The 22,593-nt window shown below is 49.7% G+C and overlaps 1 pseudogene; it reads left to right on the forward strand.

Annotated features, from left to right (window-relative positions):
- LOC117724662 (Y-box-binding protein 3 pseudogene) overlaps nucleotides 1-20,737 on the forward strand; it is a 28,187-nt pseudogene extending 7,450 nt beyond the window's left edge.
- The last annotated feature ends 1,856 nt before the right edge of the window (nucleotides 20,738-22,593 follow it).

Consider the following 22,593-nt stretch of genomic DNA (forward strand, 5'->3'; position numbering starts at 1 on the left):
TTCTTTCTAACAGGAACACCTAGAGCAACAATGCTTGTGTTTTTCAACCAAAATTTTTGTTATTTTTTTATTTTAATGCTGCCTTTTCTCTCTAATATTCGTGATATATGTCCAACATTATTTTTTCAACCTTTATAATTCCTTCAAGGTTTAAAAGCCATCTAATTTCCTTCCACAGTTTAAGTCAACGTGCTGATCACCATTTCTTGAGTCTTAATTAACAACTAGTTTCTTTTACATGCAAACTGTTGCTGCCAATCCCAGATACAAATTTAACATTGTTTTTCTCCCTCAGCCATCCAAAAACAGACTCAAAGATACCTTCCAAGACTAAACTTTCCTCAAACACCTTTGCTTTTCCAGGATCTTAATGACAGGCCATAAGGTGCTTGTTCCCAAGCAATTTAATGCTCAGTATCCAGCCTACAGACATCTCCCTGCTGGAGATGCTGCTTCCCTACTGTGATTATCCTACAGGTATACCCACAGATCCAATAGAGTCCAGCCATCCTCTGGAACCTGCCTGAGATGCCAAGCTGCTTTCTCCCAGCCACCTCATCTGACTGCAGACTCCAGAGACATGCTGAGATCCAGTGACAGTGCCACCTCCTGGAACCTGCCAAGCTGCCTTCTTCCAGTCATCTCATCTGACTGAAGACTCCAGAACATGCTGAGATCCAGAGACCCACACCAGGCTCCAGAGATGCAGAACAGAACCCAGAGACGCTCACTACAGAAGACATATCCAGACCTTCCAGCTACAAATGAACTTTTTGCCAAAGTCACATAGCTAAAGTTACATGTTAGTGAGGAAAACATAATGTCTATTTAGATTAATCAGATGTTATTACCCTCAAATTGTAACACCTGTGTTCAATTGTTTCAATTATCTATTGCCTTCCTAACCCCCATTCCCAGCTCCCCTCACCCTTTGTCTTAATTCTGCCACACCCTATTGCCTTCATAGTGTCTTATTTTGACCACCTCATCCAAAATTTTCACTAAAAAACAGTGAGATGTTGGGCAGGGAAGACATGATTTGGACATAGCCTGGTTGAACAAGCTTTGAACCCCAGAGACCCTTTAAGGGATGGTAGGATGTTCAACTCTGTTCCTAGGCCCCCTTGATAGAGCGCTGGGTTTGAGGTAGCCGGGGGACCCAATAGGACATTGCCTGTCAAGGACTGCACATTATCTCCCCGCGCTCCAGGATTCCACACTACTTCCATGTGGTCCACATCTCTCATTAACACAGAGTTGCCCCTCCTTTTATTAAAGAAAAGAGGGTGGGATGTTGGGCCTAACACTAGGTCTAATCTCCATTCCACCTTCACCCTTCAGTCACATACACAGGTGGAGGGCACAAAGAGGCCCTAGAGAGATTTACATACTAATGAGGTACCTGAAGGCCAGAGGTGGAGCCATTAAACATTCCTCCTCAGCTCCTCCCCCCTTCTCCCCTCCCCTTTTAACTCAGATTGATCCTGGGTTTATGGGGGTATGCATCCAGATCCATCCACCATCTGCCATGTGAATAAACCAGTTTTGGAAACCCAAGGGCTTCCTTGTGTGTTGAGGCTGCGCTGTTAGGAGGAAATATGAGGAGCCAGGGAGAGGCTTTTAGTTAATGAACAGCCGGGCCCAACTTCCAGCTGGAGGAACCCAGAGTGTTCCCAGCCGACTACCCACAGCATGGCAGGAAAAACCTGGGATCCCCAGCCTTTTTTTCCCAACAGTGTTCAGTAAGGAAGACACCCCTGTGGTGGACCGTGGGGAGAACGACCCTGTGATACAAAGGAGTATGTCCCTTTGGTGGACCGTGTGGAGGACGTCCCAGTGGTTTACAGTGTGGAGGACCTCCTTGTGCTGGACAGTGAAGAGTACATATCTTTGGTGGACAGTGTGGAGGATGTCCCTTTGGTGGAGAGTGGGAATGTTTCTTCTGTGGTGGACACTGGGGAAGACATCACTGTGGTGTACAGGATTAAGTCCTCATGGTGGACCATGGGGAGGTAGTTGCTGTGTTGGGCAGTGGGGAGGACATCTCTTTGGTTGACAGTGTGGAGTATGTCCCTGTGGTGGTCAATGGAAAGGAGACCTCTATGAAGGAATGTGGGGAGAACTTCTTTGTGGTGGACAGTGGCGAGGACATCATTGTGGTGGACAGTGGGGAGGATGATTCTGTGGTGGAAAGTCAGGAGGATGTACCCGGTCAGTGTGGAGAATATCCCTGTGGTGGTAAGTGGGAAGGATGTCCCTGTGATGGACAGTGATGAGGATGGGCCTATGGTGGACAGTGTGGAGGACATCACTGTGGTGGACAGTGGAAAGGACATGTCTGTGCTGGAAAAAGTGGGAGGAAATCATTGTGTTGCACATGAGGATGTCCCTATGGTGGACAGTGGGTAGAACATCCCTGTTGTGGACAGGGAGGAGGATGTACGTGTGGTGAACATTGTGGAGGACATACCTGTGGTGGACAGTGGAAATGACATTTCTGTGGTGAACACTGGGGAGGATGTCCCTCTGTTGGATACTGGAGAGAAAGTCCCTGTGGTGGACTGTAAGGAGGATGTCCCAGAAGTAGACAGTGGGGAGGACTTCATTGTTGTGGACAGTGGAGATGATGTCCCTGTGGTGGACAGTAGGGAGGATGTCTCTGTGGTGGACAATGGGGAGGATGTCCCTGTGGTGCACATGAGAATGACACTGTGGTGGACAGTGGGAAGGACATTTCTGTGATGGACGTTAGAGCGGATGTTTTGGTGGTGGTCAATGGGGAGGACGCTATTGTGATGAACAGTGGAAAAGATTTTTTTGGTGGACAGTGGGGAGGACATATCTGTGCTGGAAAGTGGGGAAGATGTCCCTTTTGTTGACAGTGGAAAAGCCATCTATTGGGGACAGTGGGTGGATGTTGCTGTTGGGCACAGGAGCTCGTCCGTGTGGTCGAGAGTGGGGAGGACGTCCCAGTGGTGGATGGGGGAAGGATGTCCCTGTGGTAGACAGTAAGTTGGGTCTACCTTAAGTAAACAGTGTAGTGGACTTCCTTCTGGGAGACAGTGAAAAGGACGTCTCTGTGGTAGACAGTGCTGAGGATATCTTCGTCATCAACAGTGAGGAGGATGTCCCTGTGGAGGACAGTGGGGAGGACTCTGCTTGGGTGGACAGTACAGAAGATGTCCCTGTTGTGGACAGTAAAGAGGACATCTCCATGGTGGACACTGAGAAGGACGTCTCTGTGGTGGAGAGTGGAGAGGACGGTCCTGTGGTGGACAATGGTAAGGATATCCCTGTTGATGTCAGTGTGGAGGATGCCCCTTAGGTGAACAGTGGAGAGCATGTCCATGTAGTGGACAGTATGTAGGATATTTCTGTGGTTGACAGTGGAAAAGATGTCCCTGTGTTGGACAGTGGGGGAGGATGTCCCTGTGGTGGACAGTGGAGAGGAATTAACTGTGGTGGACAATGGAGAGGACATCCTTGTGGTGAGCAGTGCTAAGAACAACCCTGTGGTTGTCAGTGAAGAGGATGTTACTCTGGTGGACAGTTGTGAGGACATCTCTGTGGTGCAGAGTGAGGAGGAGATCCCTTTGGTGGAATGTAGAGAGGATTTCCTTGTGCTGGACAGTGGGGAGGATGTCCCTGTGTTGGACAGTGGGGAGATGGTTTTTGTTCTGGTCAATAGTGAGGACACCACTGTGATGGATAGTGGGGAGAAAGTTTCTTTGGTGGACAGTGGAGAGCATGTTTCTGTGGTAGACTTTGGGGAGGATGTCCATTTGGTGCACTGAGGATGACACTGGTGGACAGTTGGGAGCATGTCCATGTGGTGGACAGTGGGAAGTACACCCATTTGCTAGACAGTGGGAAGGAGGTCCCTGTGGTGGACTGTGGGGAGGATCTTTTTATGGTAAACAGTGGGGAGGATATCCCTGTGGTAGACAGTGAAGTGGCTTTCCCTTAGGTAAACAGTGTGGAGGACTTCCCTCTGAAGGACAGTGGGGAGGATGTTTTTGTTTGTGGACATAGGGGAGGAGGTCCCTGTGGTGGACAGTGGGGATAATGTCTATGTGGTGGGCAGTTGGGAGGAGGTCCCTGTGGTGGACAGTGAGGAAGACCTCACTGTGGTGTACAGTCAAGAGGACGTTTTTGTTGTGGACAGTGCAGAGGACATTTCTATAGTGGTCAATTTGGAAAACGCCACTGTGAAGGACAATTGGGATGATGTTTCTTTGGAGGACAGTGGGGAGGATGTTTCTTTGGTGGACAGTGGGAAGGATATTTCTGTGGTGGTGTGGTGGAGATTGTGGAGATGTACCAGTGATGGACATTGGGGAGGACATCCTTGTTTTGGACAGTGGGGAGAAAGTCCTTATGACAGACAGTGGGTATGATATCCCTGTGGTGGACAGTGGGAAGGACTTTCACTGTGGTTAACAGTGAGAAAAACATAAGTATAGTGGACACTGGGGAGGATGTTTTTGGTGGACAATGGGGAGTCTGTCCTTGTGGTGGACAGCGGGGAGGACATCCCTGCTATGGACAGTGGATAGCCTGTCCCTTTGGTGGAGAGTTTGGAGGATATCACTGAGGTAAACAGTTTAGAGGACATTCCTGTGGTAGACATTGAAAAAGATGTGCTTGTGGTGGACAGTGAGGAGGATTTCACAGTAGTGGACAGTGGGGAGGACATTTTTGTAGACAGTGAAGAGAATGTTCCTGTGAGGCAGAAGAGGATGATCCTGTGGTAGACACTGTGAAGGATGTCCCTGTGATGGAGAGTGAGGAGGAGATCTCTGTGGTGGACAGTGGAGAGGACATCACTGTTGTGAGCAGCAGAATGTCCTGTGGTGCACAGTGGGGAGGATGTCCATTTGGTGAAGTTTGGGAAAGATGTCCCTTTGGTGGACAGAGGGGAGGATGTCCCTGTGGAAGACAGTGGTAAGGACATCCTTGTGGTTCACATGAGGACAGTAAGTAGGACATCCTAGAGGTGGACATTGGGGAGGACTTCACTGTTGTGGACAGTGAAGACGACATTCCTGCCATGGAAAATGGGGAGGACATGCCTGTGGTGGACAGTTGGGAGGACTTCCTGTTGCATCCAGTGAGGAGGACATCTTTGTGTTGGACAGTGAGGAGGAGGTCTCTGGTGGACTGTGGGGAGGATATCCCTGTGGTAAACAGTGAAGAAGATATCACTGAGTTGGACTGTGAGGTAATGGTCTTTTATGTAAAAAGTTTGGAGGGCTTCCCTCTGGTGGACAGTAGTAAGGACGATTCTGTGGTGGACAGTGGGAAGAATGTCCCTGTGGTGAAAAGTAGGGGGGAATTCACTGTGCTAGACAGTGGAGAGGAACACCTTGTGGTGGGCAGTGTGGATGATGTCCCTGTGATGGACAGTGATGTAGGTGTCCCTTAGATAAACAGTGTGTAAGATTTCACTCTGGTGGACAGTGAGGAAAATGTCCCTGTGGTGGACAGTGGCAAGGACTTCCCTGTGATGGACAGTGGGAAGAACATTGCTGTGGGGCACTTGAGAATGTCCCTGTTGTGGAGAGTGGAGATGAAATCTCTGTGATAAACAGTGGGTAGGATATCCCTGTGGTGGACAGTGAGGTACGTGTCTCTAATGTGAACAGGGTGGAGGACTTTTTTCTGGTGGACAGTAAGGAAGATGTCCCTGTGGTGGACATTGGGGAGGACTTCTGTCTGGTGGACAGTGAGGAGGAAATCATTGTTGTGGACAGTGGGAAGGACATTCATGTGGTGGACAGGGATTTCAGTGGGGTGGACAATGGGGAGGATGTCCTTGTGGTAGACAATGGGGAGAACTTTCCTGTTGTGCACAGGAAATATTCCTGTGGTGGACAAAAAGGAAGACGTCCCTGTGGTGTACAGTGTGGAGGACATCTTTGTTGAGGACAGTGAGAAGGACGTCCCTGTGGTAGACAGTGGGGAGGATGTCACTGTGGTAGATGGTGGGGATGATATCCCTGTGGTGGACACTGTGAAAGATGTCTCTGTGGTTGACAATAAGGAGGACATCCCTGAATGAATAGTGGGTAGGACTTCCGAGTTGAGGACAGTGAGGACATCCCTGTGGTGGACACTGAAGAGGATGTCCCTGTGGCTGACTGTGGGGAGGACATCCCTGTTGTGGACAGTAATGTGGATGTCCCTTAGGTAAACAGTGTGTAGGACTTCTTTCTGGTGGACAGTGAGGAGGTCATCCCTGTGTTGGACAGTTGGAAGGACTTCCCACTTTTGGACAGTGAAGAAGAAATCATTGTGGTGAACAGTGGTGAAGATGTCCCTGTAGTGGACAGTGGGAAGGATTTCAGTTGGGCAGGCAGTGAAGAGGATGCCAATTTGGTGAACAATAAGAAGTACATCATTGTGGTGGACAGTAGGAAAGACATCACTGTGGTGGACAATGAGAGTATTTCAGTGGGGTGGACACTGAAGTGGACATCATTGTGGTGGACAGTAAGAAGTAAGTTCCTGTGTTTCACAGACAGATGTCACTTTGGTGGACAATAAAGAGGATGTCCCTGTGCTATACAGTTGGGAGGACATCCCTGTGGTTGATAGTGAAAAGGACTACCCTATTGTATACAGTGAGGATGAAATCCCTGTGGTTGACAGTGGCAAGGACACCACTGTGTTGAACAGTGTGAAGAGGATCCCTGTGGTTGATTGTATGAAGGATATCCCAGTTGTAAACAGTCGAGAGGATATACCTATAGTGGACAGTGAGGTAGGTGTCTTTATGTAAACCGTGTGGAGTACTTTTCTTCGGTGGACAGTGAGGAGGATGTCCCTGTGGTTAAAAGTGGGGAGGACTTTCTTCTGGGGGACAATGAGGAGGATATCCCTGTGGTGTACAGTGGGAATGACATCCCTGTGGTGAACACTGGAAAGGATTTCAGTGGGGTGGACAGTTGGGAGGACGTCCTTGTGGTGGATAGTTGGAAGAACATTCTTGTGGTGCACAGGAGGATGTCGCTGTAATAAACAATAAGGAGGATGTCCCTGTGGTGGACAGTGTAGAGGAAGTCCCTGTGGTAGAGAGTGGGGAGGATGTCCCTGCAGGGGACATTGGGGAGGATGTTCCTCTGGCGGACAGGGAGGAAATCCCTGTGGTGGACATTTGCAAAGACATACCTGTGGTGGACAGTGGGAAGGACATCTCTGTGGTGGACACTGGGTTGGATGTTTCTCTGGTGGACACTGGAGAGGAAGTCCTTGTGGTGGACAATAAGTAGGACGTCACAGTATTGGACAGTGGAAAGAACTTCCTTGTTGTGGACAGTGAGGGGGACATCACTTTGGTAGACAATGGGGAGGACATCCCTGTGGTGGACAGTGCTAAGGACTTCCCTGTTGTATACAGTGAGGAGGACATCCCAGTGGTAGACATTCAGATGGACGTCTCTGTGTAGGATGGTAAGAATAACATACCTGTGGTATACAGTGGGAAGACATCCCTGTTGTACACAATAAGGAGGATGTCCTTGTGGTGGACAGTGGGCAGGATGTCCCTCTGGTGCACAGGTGGATGACACTGTGTTGGACAGTGGGGAGGATGTCCCTGTGGTGGAAAGTGAAGAGGATGTCCCTGTGGTGAACAGTAGCAAGGACATCTCTGTCTTGTACAGTGTGGAGGAAGTCCTTGTGGTGGTTAGTAAGGAAGACACCCCTGTAGTGGACCATGGGGAGGACTACCCCGTGGTAGACAGGAGTAAGTCCCTGTGGTGCACCTTGTGGAGGATGTCCCTGTGGTTTACAGTATGGAGGACCTCGCTGTGCTGGACAGTGAAGAGGACATACCTGTTGTGGACAGTGTGGAGGATGTCACTGTGGTGGACAGTGGAGAGGATTCTTCTGTGGTGGACAGTGGGGAGGACACCACTATGGTGCAAAGGATTAAGTCTTTGTGGTCTACAGTGGGGAGGACATCTTTTTGGTGGACAGTATGGAGTATGTCCCTGTGGTGGTCAATGTAAAGAATGCCTCTGTAAAGGAAAGAGTGAAGGACGTTACTGTGGTACACAGGAGAATGTCTTTGTGGTCAACAGTGGTGAGCATGTCTTTGTGGTAGACAGAGGGGAGGACGTATTTGATGTGGACAGTGGGAATATGTCCCTGTGGTGGATTGTCATAAATATCCCTGTGGTGGACAGTAGAAAGTATGTCACCATAGTGGACAATAGGGAGGACATCTCTGTGGTGGACAGTGAGAAAGACATCACTTTGGTGGACATTGCAGAAGATGTTCCGGTGGTGGACAGTGGGGAGGACATCTCTAAACTGAACAGTGGAGAGGACTTCCCAGTGGTGAACAGTGGGGAGAACATTTCTGTGGTGGACAGTGCTGTGGATGTCTTTGTGATACACAGGTGGACATCCCTGTGGTGGACAGTGTGGATAATGTCCCTGTGGTGGTAAGTGGGAAGGATATCTCTGTGGTAGACAGTGGGAAGGACGTTTCTGTGATAAACAGTGGAGTGGACCTTTCGGTGCTGGTCAATGGGGAGGACGCCACTGTGATGGATACTGTAAAGGACATTTTTTGGTCCACGTTGGGGAAGACGTTTCTGTGCTGTACAGTGAGGAGGATATATCTGTGCTGGAAAGTGGGAAAGACATCCCTCTTGTTGACAGTGGAAAAGACATCTATTGGGGAGAGTGGGTGGACATTGCTGTGGGGCACAAGAGTTCGTCTGTGTGGTGAACAGTGGGGAGGATGTCCCTGTGGTGGACAGTGGGGAGGTTATCCCTGTGGTAGACAGTGAGTTGGGTCTACCTTAGATAAACAGTGCAGAGGAGTTCCCTCTGGTAGACAGTGAAAAGGATGTACCTGTGGTGGACACTCAGAAGGATGTCCCTCTTGGGGACAGTGAGGAGAAAACCCATGTGGTGGACAGTGGGGAGGATTTGAATGTGGTGGACAGTGAAGACAATGTTCTTGTGGTGGACAATGGGGAGGACATTACTGTGGTTCACAGGGGCTTGTCCCTGTGGTGGATAAAAAGTAGGATGTCCTTGTGGTGGACAGTGGTTAGGACATCTTTGTCATTGACAGTGAGGAGGACGTTCCTGTGGTGGACATTGGGGAGAACGTCCCTGTTGTGGACTGTGGATGCCCCTTTGGTGGACACTGTGGATCATGATCCTGTGGTGGACAGTCAAAGTATGTCCTCATAGTGGACAGCAGTGAGGATATCTCTGTGGTGGACAGTGAAAAGGACGTACCTTTGGTGTTGTGGTGGACAGTGGGGTGGATGTCTCTGTGGTGGACAGTGGGGAGGATGTTCCTAAGATAGACAGTGGGGAGGAGTTTTGTGTGGTGGACAGTGGGGAGGACATTTCAATGGTGGACACTGGGGAGGACATCTCTGTCTACAAAAGAGGACATCCCTGTGGTGGACAGTGGGAAGAATTTCTCTTTTTTAGACAGAGGGGAGAACATCCTTGTGGTGTTCTGAGGGGAGGATGTTCCTAAAGTGGCCAGTGGGGAGGACTTCCCTTTGGTGGACAGTGCAAAAAACATTTCAATGGTGGACAGTGGGCAGGATATCTTTGTGTTACACAGTAGGACGTCCTTGTGGTGTCCAACGGGAAGAATGTCCCTTTTTTAGACAGAGAGGAGAATGTCACTGTGGGGGACAGTAGGAAGGATGTCACTGTGGTGGACAGTGGGAAGGATGTCACTGTGGTGGACTGTGAGGAGAATGTCCCTGTAGTGGATAGTGGGGAGGATATTCCTATGGTGGATAGTGGAAAGGACATTTCTGTGGTGGACTGTGGATATGATATCCCTGTGATGTACAGTGGGGGGGACGTCTTTTTGGTGGATAGAGTGAATGATACCTCTTTGGGTGACAGTGCTATGATGGCCCTGTGGTGGACAGTGAAGAGGATGTCCCTCTGGTAGACACTGGGGAGGATGTTTCTCTGGTGGACAGTAAGGAGGATGTTCCTTATCTAGACAGTGGGGAGGACTTCCCTCTTGTACACAGAGAAAATTATGTACTTGTGGTAGAGGACATCCATCTGGTGGATCATATTGATGACTTCTTTGTTGTATACAGTGAGGATGACATCCCTCTTGTTGACAGTGGCAAGGACACCCCTGTGGTGGACAGTGGAGAGGAGGTCCCTGTGGTTGACTGTGTGGTGGAGGTTCCTGTTGAAAACAGTGGGGAGGATATCCCTGTTGTGGACAGTGACGTAGGTTTCTTTTATGTAAACAGTGTGGAGAACTTTTCTTTGGTGGAGAGTGAGGAGGAAGTCCCTGTGGTGGACAGTTGGGAGGACTTCCTTCTTGTGGACAATGAGGAAGAATTCCTGTCACGGACAGTGGGGCAGATGTTCTTGTGGTGGACAGTGGGGATAATGTTCCTCTGGTGCACAGGAGGACATCCTTGTCGTGGACAATAAGGAAGACAACACTGTGTTGGAGAGTGTGGAGGAAGTCCCTGTGGTAGACAGTGGGGAGGATGTTCCTGAGATGGACATTGGGGAGATGCTTCTGTGGTGGACAGTCGGGAGGATGTCTTTGTGGTGGATATTGTGGAGGACGTTTCTGTGGTAGACAATCGGGAGGATGTCCATGTGGTGGACATTGGGGAAGACGTACCTGTGGTGGTCATTGGGAAAAACATCTCTGTGGTGGACACTGTGGGGGGTATTTCTCTGGTGGATACTGGCGAGGAAGTCCCAGTGGTGGACAATAAAACGGACGTCACAGAGGTTGTCAGTGGAAAGGACTCCCTTGTTGTGGACTGTGAGAATGATGTCACTGTGGTGGACAGTGGGAAGGACATCCATGTGGTAGACAGTGGGGAGGACTTACCTGTTGTATACAGTGAGGAGGCCATCCCTGTGGTGGACAATGGGGTGGACATCTGTTTTTGATGGTTGGAATAACATACCTGTGGTGGACAGTGGGCAGGACGTCCCTATGGTAGAAAAGATGGAGGATGTCCCTGTGACAGACAGTGGGAAGAACGTCACTGTGGTGCACAGGAGAATAACACTCTGGTGGACAGTGGGGATGACATCCCTGTGTTGGGAAGTGGAGAGAATATTCTTGCGGTGAACAGTAGGGAGGACAACACTCTCTTGGACAGTGTGAAGAAAGTCTTTGTGGTGGTCCATATTGAAGACACACCTGTGGTGGACAGTGTGAAGGAAGTTCCTGTGGTTTACAGTATGGAGAACCTTCCTTTGCAGGACAGTGAAGAGGACATAACTTTATTGAACAGTGTGGAGGATGTCCCTGTTGTGGACAGTTGGGAAGATTCTTCTGTTGTGAACAGTGGGAAGGACATCACAATGGTGAAAAGGATTAAGTCCTCATGGTGGACAGTGGGGAGGATGTTGCTGTGGTAGACAGTGGGGAGTACATATCTTTGGTGGACAGTGTGGTTTATGTCACTGTGGTGGTCAATGTGGAGGACACCTCTGTGGAAGAATGATGAAAGGACATATCTGTGGTACACAAAAGGTCGTCTTTGTGGTGGAGTGTGGCAAGGATGACTTTGTGGTCGACAGTGGGGAATATATATCTGTGGTGGAAAGTGAGGAGGACTTACCTGTGGTTGACTGTGGGGAGGACATCTGTGGGGGAAAATAGGGAGGACCTTGTGGTTGTGCACAGGAATATGTCCCTGTGGTGGACAGTAAGAAAAACATCCCTGTGGTGGACATTGGGGAGGATGTCTCTGTGGTGCACAGGTGGGAGGACTTAACTGTGATGTACAGGAGGTTGTCTCAGTGGTGGACAGTGGAGAGCATGTCCCTGTGGTGGACAGTGGGAAAACATCTCTGTACTGGAAAGTGTGGAGGACTTCCATGTGGTGGTCATTGTTGAGGCTGCCCCTTTAAAGTACAGTAGTGAGGAAGTCCCTGTAGTACATAGGAGGAAGTCCCTGTGGTTGACAGTGAGGAAGACGTTACTGTGGAAAACAGTGGTGAGGACTTCTATGTTGTGGACAGTGAAAAGGACATTTCTGTGGCAGACAGTGGGGGGAGACATCCCTCTGGTGGACAGTAGGGAGAAATTTTCTGTGGTGGACAGTGGGGAGGGTGTCACTGTGGTGGACAATGGAGAGGACATCTCTGTGGTGGACAATTGGGAAGACTTCCCTGTGGTGGACAGTCTGGAGGACGTCTCTGTAGTGTACAGTGAGGACATTTCTGTCATGAACAGTGGAAAGAATGTTTCTATGGTGGACAGTGTGGAGGACATCCTTGTTGTGGACAGTGTGGAGGATATTCCTGTGGCCAACAGTGGAAAGAACATCTCTTTTATTGACTGTTTGGAGGACGTCCCTGTTTTGCACAGGAGGACATCCCTGCGGTGGACAGTGTAGAGGATGTCCCTGTGGTGGACAGCGCGGTGAAAATCTCTGTGGTACACAGGAGTACATCCTTTGGGTAGACAGTATAAAGGACTTCCCTGTGTTGGACAGCGGGGAGGAAGTCCCTGTGTTGGACAGTGTAAAGGATGTTTCTGTGATGTAGAGTTGGGAGGATGTCAATGTGGTACATTGGAAGATGGACCTGAGGTGGACAGTGTTGAGGATGTCCCTGTGTTGGACAGTAGAAAGGACATCCCTGTGGTGGACAGTGGTGAGGATGTCCTTGTGGTGGACACTGAGAAGGACATCCAAGTAATGGACAGTAAAAAGGACATCCCTGAGTGGACATTGGTGAGGACTTCTCTGTTGATGACATTGAGGAGGATGTGCCTGTGGTGGACAGTGGAGAGGATGTTCTTGTGGTGGACAGTGGGGAGGACTTCAGTGTTGTGGACAGTTAGGAGGACATTCCTGTGGTGGACAGTCAATAGGTTGTCCCTGTTGTGGAAAGAGGGGAGGATGTCTCTGTTGTAGACAGTCAGGAGATCATCCCTTTCATGGATATTGGGGAGGAGGTGTCTGTGGTGCACAGGAGGACAATATTTTGGTGGACAGTGGGGAGGACATTCCTGTGGTGGACAGTCAAAAGGACGTCCCTGTGGTGAAAAGGGGTGAGGACATCCCTGTGGTGGACAGTGGGCAGGACACCCCTTTGGTGGACAGTGGTAAGGATGTCCCTGTGGTACAAATCATGATGTCCCTGTAGTAGACAGTGGGAAAAACATCCCTGTTATGGACATTGGGGTGCCCATCTCTTTGGTGGAATATTTGAAGAATATATCTGTGGTGGACTGTGGGGAGGATATCCCTGTGTGGACAGTGGAAACGATGTCCCTCTGGTGGAGAGTGGGGAGGACTTCTCTGCTGAAGATAGTGGAGAAGAAGTTTCTGTGGTGGACTGTGGGGAAGAAGTCCCTGTGGTACACAGTAGGATATTCCTGTGGTGGACTGAGGGGAGGACATTTCTGTGGTGGACAGTGATGAGGACATTCTTGTGGTGGACAGTCGATAGGATGTTTCTGTGGAGGACAGTGGAAAGAACAGAAATGTTGTGGACAGTGGGCAGACCGTCCCTGTGGTGGACAGTGGTGAGGAGGACCCTGTGGTACATAGGAGGATCTCACTGTGTTGGACAGTTAGGATGATATGTCTATGGTGAACTATGGGGAGAAAAATACTGTGGTGGACAGTGGGAAGGATATTTCTGTGGTGGTCTGTGGGGAGGACTTTTCCTTGGTGTACAGTTTGGAGAACTTCTATGTGGTAGACAGTGTGGAGGCCATGCCTGTGGTGGACAGCGAAGAATACGTCACTGTGGTAAACAGTAGGGAAGATTTCCCTGTGATGGACTGTGGGGAAGACTTTTCTGTGGTGGAAAATGGGGAGGACATTCTTGTGGTGGAGCTTTGGGAGGACATCTCTGTGGTGGACATTGTGGAAGATATCCCTGGTGGATACTTGGAGGACATATTCTGGGGTGCACAGGAGGACGTCCCTTTGGTGGACAGTGGTGAGGACATCATTGTGGTGGACAGTGGTGAGGACATTTTTGTGGTGGACAGTGTGGAGGACATACGTGAGGTGGACAGTGGGGAGGATATCCCTTTGGTGGACAATGGGAGGACATTACTGTAGTGGACAATGTGTATGATGTCACTGTGGTGGATAGTGGGAAGACAGCCCTGTGGTGGACAATAGTTATGATGTCCCTGTGGTGGACAGTGGGAGGACAACCCTGTGGTGGACATTGTGTATGACATCCACGTGGTGGAGAGTAAGGATGACGTCCCTCTGGTTGACAGTGGGGAGAATATCACTGTGCTGGACAGTGGAGAGTATGTCCTTGTGGACAGTGGGGAGGATGTTCCTATGGCTCTAAAGAGGACATCACTGTGGTGGACACTGGGGCGAATGTCGCTGTTGTGTACAATGTGGAGGAATCTCTGTGGTAAACAGAGGGGAGGATGTCCTTTGGGTCACAGGAGAATATCCCTGATGTGCACAGTGGGGAGGATGTGCATGTGCTTAACAGTGAGGAACACTACACTGTGGTGGCCAGTGGGGAGGATGACCCTGTGGTGGCCAGTAGTAAAGAATTCCTGTAGTACACAGGAGGATGTCCTGGTGTTGGAAAATGGCAACGAGGTCCCTGTGGTTGAAAGTGGGGAGGAGGTCTCTGTGGTGGACACTGGAAAGAACCTACATGTAGTAGACAGTGGTGAGGACAACCCTGTTACAGACAGTGGGAAGTATGTCCCTGTGGTGGATAGTGGGGACAACATATCTGTTGAGGACAGTGGGGAGGACATCCCTGTGGTGGACAGTGGGGGAAGATATCACTTTGGTGCACAGAAGAAAGTCTTTGTGTTGGACAGTGGGGAAGATGTCTCTGTGGTGGCCAGTGGAGAGGATGTACATGTGGTAGACATTGGAGAGGACTTCCTTGTGGTGAACAGTGAAAAGGACGTTTTTGTAGAGGAGATTGGAAAGGCTGTCCCTGTCGTGGACAGTGGAAAGGAATTACCTGTGGTGGACAATGGAGAAGACAACTCTGTAACAGACAGTGGGGAGGACGTTTATGTTGTGCACAGGAGGACATTTCTGAGGTGGACAGTTGGGAGGACATATCTGTGGTGGACAGTGGAGAGAACATACCCGAGGTGGACAGTGGGAAGAATGTCACAAATGTGGAAAGTGGGGAGGACTACCTGTTGGTGGACAATGGAAAGAATGTTTCTGGACAGTGGTGTGCAAGTCACTGTGGTACAAAAGAGAATATCCCAGTGGTGGACAGTTTGGAGAATGTTCCTGTGGTGGACAGTGGGGAGGAAATCTCTTTGGTGGACCATGGAAAGGACGACATCCCTGTGGTGGACAGTGAGGAAAAAGTCCTTCTGGTGTGCAGATGGACATCCCTTTGGTGGACAGTAGGGAAGACATCATTGTGAGGGACAGTGAGGAGTATGTAACTGTGGTGAACCGTGGGGAGGACTTCCCATTTTAAACAGTGGGAAGAACATCACTGTGGTGGACATTAAGGAGGATGTCTCAGTGGTGGCCAGTAAGAAGGATGTCCCTGAGGCATACAGTGGGGAGGACGTTTCTGTGGTGGACAGTATGGAGGACATCCCTGTTGTGGACACCAGGGAGGAGGTCCTTGTTGTGGACAGTGGGGAGGACGTGCTTTTGGAAAATAGTGATGAGTATATCCCTTTGGTGGACAGTGAGGTGGGTGTCCCTTGGGTAAAAAGTGTGAAGGACTTCCCTCTGGTGGACAGTGAAAAGGATATCCATGTGGTGGACAATGAGGAGTAAATCACTGTGGTGGACTGTGGAAAGGATTTCAGTGGGGAGGAGAGTGGGAAGGATATCCTTGTGTTGGACAGTGGGAAGGAAGTTCCTCTGGTGTACAGGAGGACGTCCCTGTGGTGGACTATAAGGAGGATGTCCCTGTGGATGGACAGTAGGAAGAACATCCTTGTGGTGGACAGTGGAGAAGATGTCCTTGTGGTGGACAGCGTGGAGCACTTCCCTGTGGTTGACAGTGGGGAAGACATACATAGGGTGGACAGTGGGGAGAACGTCTCTGTTGTAAACAGTGGTAAGAATGTCAAACTGGTAGATGTGAGGACTTCCCTGTGGTGGACAGTGAAGAGGACATCTGTGTTGTGGACAGTGAGGAGGATGACCCTTTTTTGCAAAGGAGAACATCTTTGTGGTGGACAGTGTAGAGGACGTCTCTGTGTTGGACAGTGGAAAGTATGTTTATGTGGTGGAGAGTGGAGAGGACTTCCTGTAGTGGACAGTGAAGAGGATGTTCCTGTTGTGGACAGTGGGGAGGACCTCTCTGTGGTGGACAGTGAGCAGGATATTCCTGTGGTGGACAGTTAAAAAAATGTCACTGTGGTGAGGATATTCCTTTGGTGGACAGTGAGGTGGGTGTCCATAGGTAATCAGTGTGAAAAACTTTCCTCTGGTAAATAGTGAGAAGGACATCCCTGTGGTGGAGAGTTGGGAAAACTTCCCCGTGTTAGGCAGTGAAAAAAACATCTCTGTGGTTGACAGTGTGGAGGATTTCAGTGTGGTAAACTGTGGGGAGGATGTTCCTGTATTGCACAGGAAGACATCCTTATGGTAGAGAGCTGAAAACATTAAATGGATGTTTCTTGTGTCTTGGAGTTAAGACATGTTCTTTTCATTTTGGTATAAACACTTTATTAGCCGACCATGCATTGTTCCTTTGGTGGAAAATGGGAAGGACATTACTTTGGTGGACAGTGTGTATGACATCACTGTAGTGGACAGTGGGGAGCATGTTTCTGTTGTGGACACTTGGGAGGACGTCCCTGTGGTGAACAATAAGGAGGACATCTCTGAGTTGACAATGGAGAGGTCTTCTCTGTTGAGGACAGTGACAAGACATACATGTGGTTGACAGTGGAGAGGAATTCCCTGTAATGGACAGTGGGGAGGATTCCATTGTTGAGGACAGTGAGGAGGACATCCTTGTTGTGGACATTAAAAAGGACATATCTGTGGTGGACAGTAGAGAGGACTTTCTTGTGGTGGACAGTGGGGAGATTTTCATTTGTGTGGACAGTTGGGAGGACATCTTTGTGGTGTAAAGTGGGGAGGACGTTTCTGTGGTGCACAGGAGGATGACCGTGTGGGGGACAATAAAAATAAAATAAAAAAATAAAAGGAGGAGGTCCCTTTGGTAGACAGTGCAGAGGACATCACTGTGGTGGACAGTGAGGAGGATATCTCTGTGGTAAACAGTAAAAAAGATGTAACTGTAGTGGACAGTGGGGAGGATGTTTCTGTGGTGGACAGTGAAAATGATGTCCCTGTGGTGGACAGTGGTGAGGACAGCTATGTGGTAGATTGTGAGGAGGATGAAACTGTGGTGGACAGTGGGGAAAATATGCCTGTATTGGGCAGTGTGGAGGACATCCTTAAGGTGGACAGTGGGGAGGTCAACACTGTGGTGGACAGTTGGGAGGATGTTTCTGTGTTGGACAGTGGAGTGGACGTCTCTGTGATACACAGAAAGACGTCTCTGTGGTGGACAGTGGCAAGAATGTCCCTGTGGTGGACAGAGGGGAGGACATTCCTGTGATGTACAGTGTGAAGGATTGAAGTGGGGTGGACAGTGGGTAGGACATCCTGGTGGTGGACAGTATGGAGGACATTCCTGTTGTGCACAGGAGTGTGGGGCAGAAATTTCGCGGGCGAGGGGAAGGGAGAGAGTCCGGCGACAGAGTCTCAGGGCGGTCCGGCACCAGGGCTTCCCGCGCCGCCAGCGGAAGATCCCACATTCATGCAGCTGTCAGTGGGCGGGCCGGTGGCTGCATCAGAAAGGTTTCAGGGTTCCAAAAGCTGGGAATCAGGCAGACAGATCATGGACAAGTGGAGTCCGGTTTTCCAAAGCTTTTATTGTTCATGGCATGGTGAATGGATGCAGGTGTTGTGCGCTTCCCCCCCCCAAAGGCCAGGGGAGACCAGTCTTATAGAGAAGGGAGAAAGGGGAGGGAATAACTTAATTAGCTACGCCCCTGGCCTTTTGATAATTCATTAATATTTAAATTTCTGGAGGTAGAGACTTGTTAATCACGCCCTCTACCTGTCCTACGTGACTGAAAGTAACAGGTTAAATGGAGTTACCTCATCCAAGGCCCAACATCCCACGCTCTTTTTTTTCATAAAAGGAGGGGCAACTCTGTGTTAATGAGAGATGTGGACCATGTGGAAGTAGTCTGGAGTCCCAGAGCACGGGGAGATAATATGCCGTCCCTGACAGGCAATGTCCTGTTGGGTCTCCTGGCTATCTCAAACCCAGTGCTCTATCAAGGGGGCCTAGGAACAGGGCAAAACATCCTACCGTCCCTAAAAGGGTCTCCGGGGTTTAAAGCCCGTTCAACCAGGATATGTCCAAACCATGTCTTCACGGCCCAACATCTCACTGTTTTTAGTGAAAATTTTGGATGAGGTGGTCAAAATAAAACACTATGAAGGCCAGAGGGTGTAGCATAACTAAGTCAAGGGTAATGGGAATTGAGGGTAGGGTTTGAAAGGCAGGGAATCATTGAAACAATTAAATACAGATTGTACAGTTTGAGGGTAATGACATCTGATCAATCTAAATAGACATTATGTTTTCCTCACTAACATGTAACTTTAGCTATGTGACTTTGGCAAAAGAGTTCATTTGTAGCTGGAAGGTCTGGATCTGTCTTCTGTAGTGAGCATCTCCGGGTTCTGGTGTGCATCTCTGGAGCCTGGTGTGGGTCTCTGGATCTCAGCATGTTCTGGGGTCTTCAGTCAGATGAGATGACTGAAAGAAGGCAGCTTGGCAGGTTCCAGGAGGTGGCGCTGTCACTGGATCTCAGCATGTCTCTGGAGTCTGCAATCAGATGAGGTGTCTGGGAGGAAGCAGCTTGGCATCTCACGCAGTTTCCAGAGGATGGCTGGACTCTGTTGGATCTGTGGATATACCTGTAGGATAATCACAGCAGGGAAGGAGCATCTCTGGTAGGGAGATGTCTGTAGGCTGGATATGGAGCATTAAATTGCTTGGGAACAAGCACCTTATGGCCTGTCGTTAAGATACTGGAAAAGCAAAGGAGTTTGAGGAAAGTTTAGTCTTGGAAGGTATCTTTGAGTCTGTTTTTGGATGGCTGAGGGAGAAAAACAATGTTAATTTTGTATCTGAGATTGGCAGCAACAGTTTGCCTGTAAAAGAAATTAGTTGTTAATTAAGACTTAAGAAATGGTGATCAGAACGTTGACTTAACTGTGGAAGGAAATTAGATGGCTTTTAAACCTTGAAGAAATTATAAAGATTGAAAAATAATGTTGGACATTTATCACGAGTATTAGAGAGAAAAAGCAGCATTAAAATAGAAAAAATAACAAATTTTTGGTTGAAAAAACACAAGCATTGTTGTTCTAGGTGTTCCTGTTAGGAAGAAAAGGAAACGTTTAAAAATTTTGGTTGAAAAACAGGAATGTTTGTTGCAGGTCCTCCTGTTGGGGAGGAGCAGTAATGGCGGGTTTAGAAGCAGTGGGGGGAGGGGCCTAGCTCTGCCATGTGGTGTCTGGGTGCTCTGGCAGAGAGGTTCTGCATTCCCGCTTTTCTTTGTCTTTTAAATGTAGATAAAAGTAAAGGCCAACTTTGAAGAAAAGTTTAAGGCAAGCAAGAAGTAAGGAGGAGGGCTAAGAGTCAAAAAGAGTGAGAGTCTGTGTCTATGGGAAAGACACGTGGAATCTGGATTGGAGTCAGCAGCTTTGAGAGAATCTGGCAGGCAGCAGTGGGGCAAGGGGTGCAGGCAGGATTTTAGATCCGCTGCTTCAGGCAAGCTGGCTGAGCTAAGTAGCTTTAGTCAGCTGCAAATGATTGAGGGTGAGGGGAAGCATAGCTGGCTAAGGAACACAGGGCTGGGTAGCAAGCAGGGTTCCGCCCTGTTGCTTCAGGCAAGCAGGTTAAGCCAAATAGCTGTAGCCTGTCGCATATGATGGGGGAATAGGGAAAGAAGCTACCTGGCAGGACGCTAGGGGCTAGAGTTTGGAGTTGATGATTTTGAGAGAGAGAGAGAGAGAGAGAGAGAGAGAGAGAGAGAGAGAGAGGACGGTCTCAGCCGCGAGAAGGAGTCTCTCAGCCAAGGGAGTCTTAGAAAGAGGGTTACAGCAGGTGCTGTGGCTTGAAAGACAGCTATTAGCTGTGAATGAACTCCCTCTGTGGAGCTGGGGGGAAGGGAAGAGTGGGGGGCTAAGAAGCCGCCGCCATCTTGCCCTTGAGCTGGAGAACACGTGGGGAGAGAGACCTAGTTCTTTTGTATTAGGCAGGGGTTAGGCTATAGTTAAGAATCAGAGAAAGAAAGAGGGGGTAGGGTGGACAGAGAGAGATGTTACTCACGGTTTTTGCAGACACCAGCGGGGGGCGCTTGTGGAGCTGGCTCTGCCCACGTTGTCCACCACCTGTGGGAAACAATGTAGGCCCGTGCGTGGGTGCACGAGTGTGGATCTCTGTCGCTGGTCTGCACCATCCTTTGTCAGAGATAGAGCTATTGTAGAGGAGCAGGGGATAAGCAGGGCACTCACAGTGTACAAGGCAAACTCTGCAGTAGGAGTCTCTTGGTGGGAAATCTCTGTTTTGGGCCCAAGCCTCGGCGATGGGTGGGCACGGCAAAATGGGAGAATGTGGGGGTCGTATGGGCAGCAGATCCATACGCCGAGATTGGCCTCCAACTGGGGTCTCTGAACTCCGGCAGAATGGAGGCGGGGAACGCGCGGGGGCGCGCTGAGAGAGGACCAAGAGACCTCACATCTCGCAGGAAGTATATTTGCTTAGCAGATTCAGCCAAAATTTTTCTTGTAGACGCATGGGTGGTCGTGCTCCACGTTGGTTGCGCCATCTGTGGGGCAGAAATTTCACGGGCGGGGGGAAGGGAGGGAGTCCAGCGACAGAGTCTCAGGGTGGTCCGGCACCAGGGCTTCCTGCGCCGCCAGCGGAAGATCCCACATTCATGCAGCTGTCAGTGGGCGGGCCGGCGTCTGCATCGGCAAGGTTCCAGGGTTCCAAAAGCTGGGAATCAGGCAGAGAGACCATGGACAAGTGGAGTCCGGTTTCCAAAGCTTTTATTGTTCATGGCATGGTGAATGGATTCAGGTGTTGTGCGCTTCCCCCCCCCCCAAAGGCCAGGGGAGACCAGTCTTATAGGGAAGGGAGAAAGGGGAGGGAATAACTTAATTAGCTACGCCCCTGGCCTTTTGATAATTCATTAATATTTAAATTTCTGGAGGTAGAGACTTGTTAATCACGCCCTCTACCTGTCCTACGTGATTGAAAGTAACAGGTTATATGGAGTTACCTCGTCCAAGGCCCAACACAGGAGGACGGCTTGTGGTGGACAATAAAGAGTACTTCCCTGTGATGGACAGTTCAGAGGACTTCCATGTGCTGGATTGTGGGAAGGACATCCCAGTGGTGGAAAATTGAAAGAAGGTTCCAATGGTGGACTGTGGGGAGCATGCACCTGTAGTGGACACTGGGAAGGACTTCCCTGTGGTTAAAAATGACAGGACATCTTGTGGTGGACAGTGAAGAGGATGTACTTGTGGTGAACAATTGGGTAGATGTCTTTGTGGTTGCCAGTGAGGAGGACATATGTGTGGTGAACAGAGGGAAAGTTGTCCTTAGGGTGGACAGTGGGGAGTATATCCCTATGGTGGATAGCGGGCAGGACATCCTTGTGGTGGACAGTGAGGAGGACGTTCCTGTGGTGGACAGTGGGGAGGATGTTCCTGAGGTAAACAATGGGGAGGATTTCTCTGTGGTGGACAATGGGACATCTGTCCATGTGGTGGACAGTGAGGAGGACGTCCCTGTGGTGGACAGTGTAGAGGACATCTCTGTGGTGGACACTGAGGAGGACTTCCCTGTGGTGAACAGTGGGGAGGATAACCTTGTGGTGGACAATGGGGAGGACGTCCCTGTGGTGCTCAGAAGGATGACACTGTGATGGACAGTGGGGAGGACATCCCTGTGGTGGACAGTGGGAGGATGTCCCTGTGGTGAAAAGTGGAGAGGACATCTTTTTCTTGGACAGTGAGAAGAATGTCCTTGTGGTGGTCAGTGGGGAGGATGCTCCTGTTTTGGACAGTGGGGAGGATGTCCTTGTGGTGGAGGGTGGGGAGAATTTTAAAGATGGGAACAGTGCGGAGGATGACCCTGTTGTTGAATGTGGGGAGGACATCTCTGTGGTGGCCCGTGGGGAGAATATTCTCATTGTGAGAATTTGGGAGGTTGTTCCTTTGGTGGACAGTGGAGTGGCCATCCTTGTGTTTGACATTGGGGAGGACATGCCTGTGGTGGACAGTTAAGAGGACATCCCTGTGGTTGACAGTAGGGAGGACTTCTCTGTGGTGGACAGTTGAAAGGATGACCTTCTGGACAGTGGTGAGCACATTCCTATGGTGCTCAGGAAAACATCCCTGTGATGGACAGTGTGGAACATGTCCCTGTGGTGGACAGCACGGAGGACATCTCTGTGGTATACAGTGCGAGGATGGATTTAATGTGCTGCACAGGAGGATGTCCTTGTAGTGGACATTGGGGAGCAAGATCCAATGGTGGACAATGGGGAGGATGCCACTGTGG

Source organism: Arvicanthis niloticus, chromosome 20, assembly GCF_011762505.2.
Source record: "Arvicanthis niloticus isolate mArvNil1 chromosome 20, mArvNil1.pat.X, whole genome shotgun sequence".
In the NCBI taxonomy this organism is placed as follows: Eukaryota; Metazoa; Chordata; class Mammalia; order Rodentia; family Muridae; genus Arvicanthis; species Arvicanthis niloticus.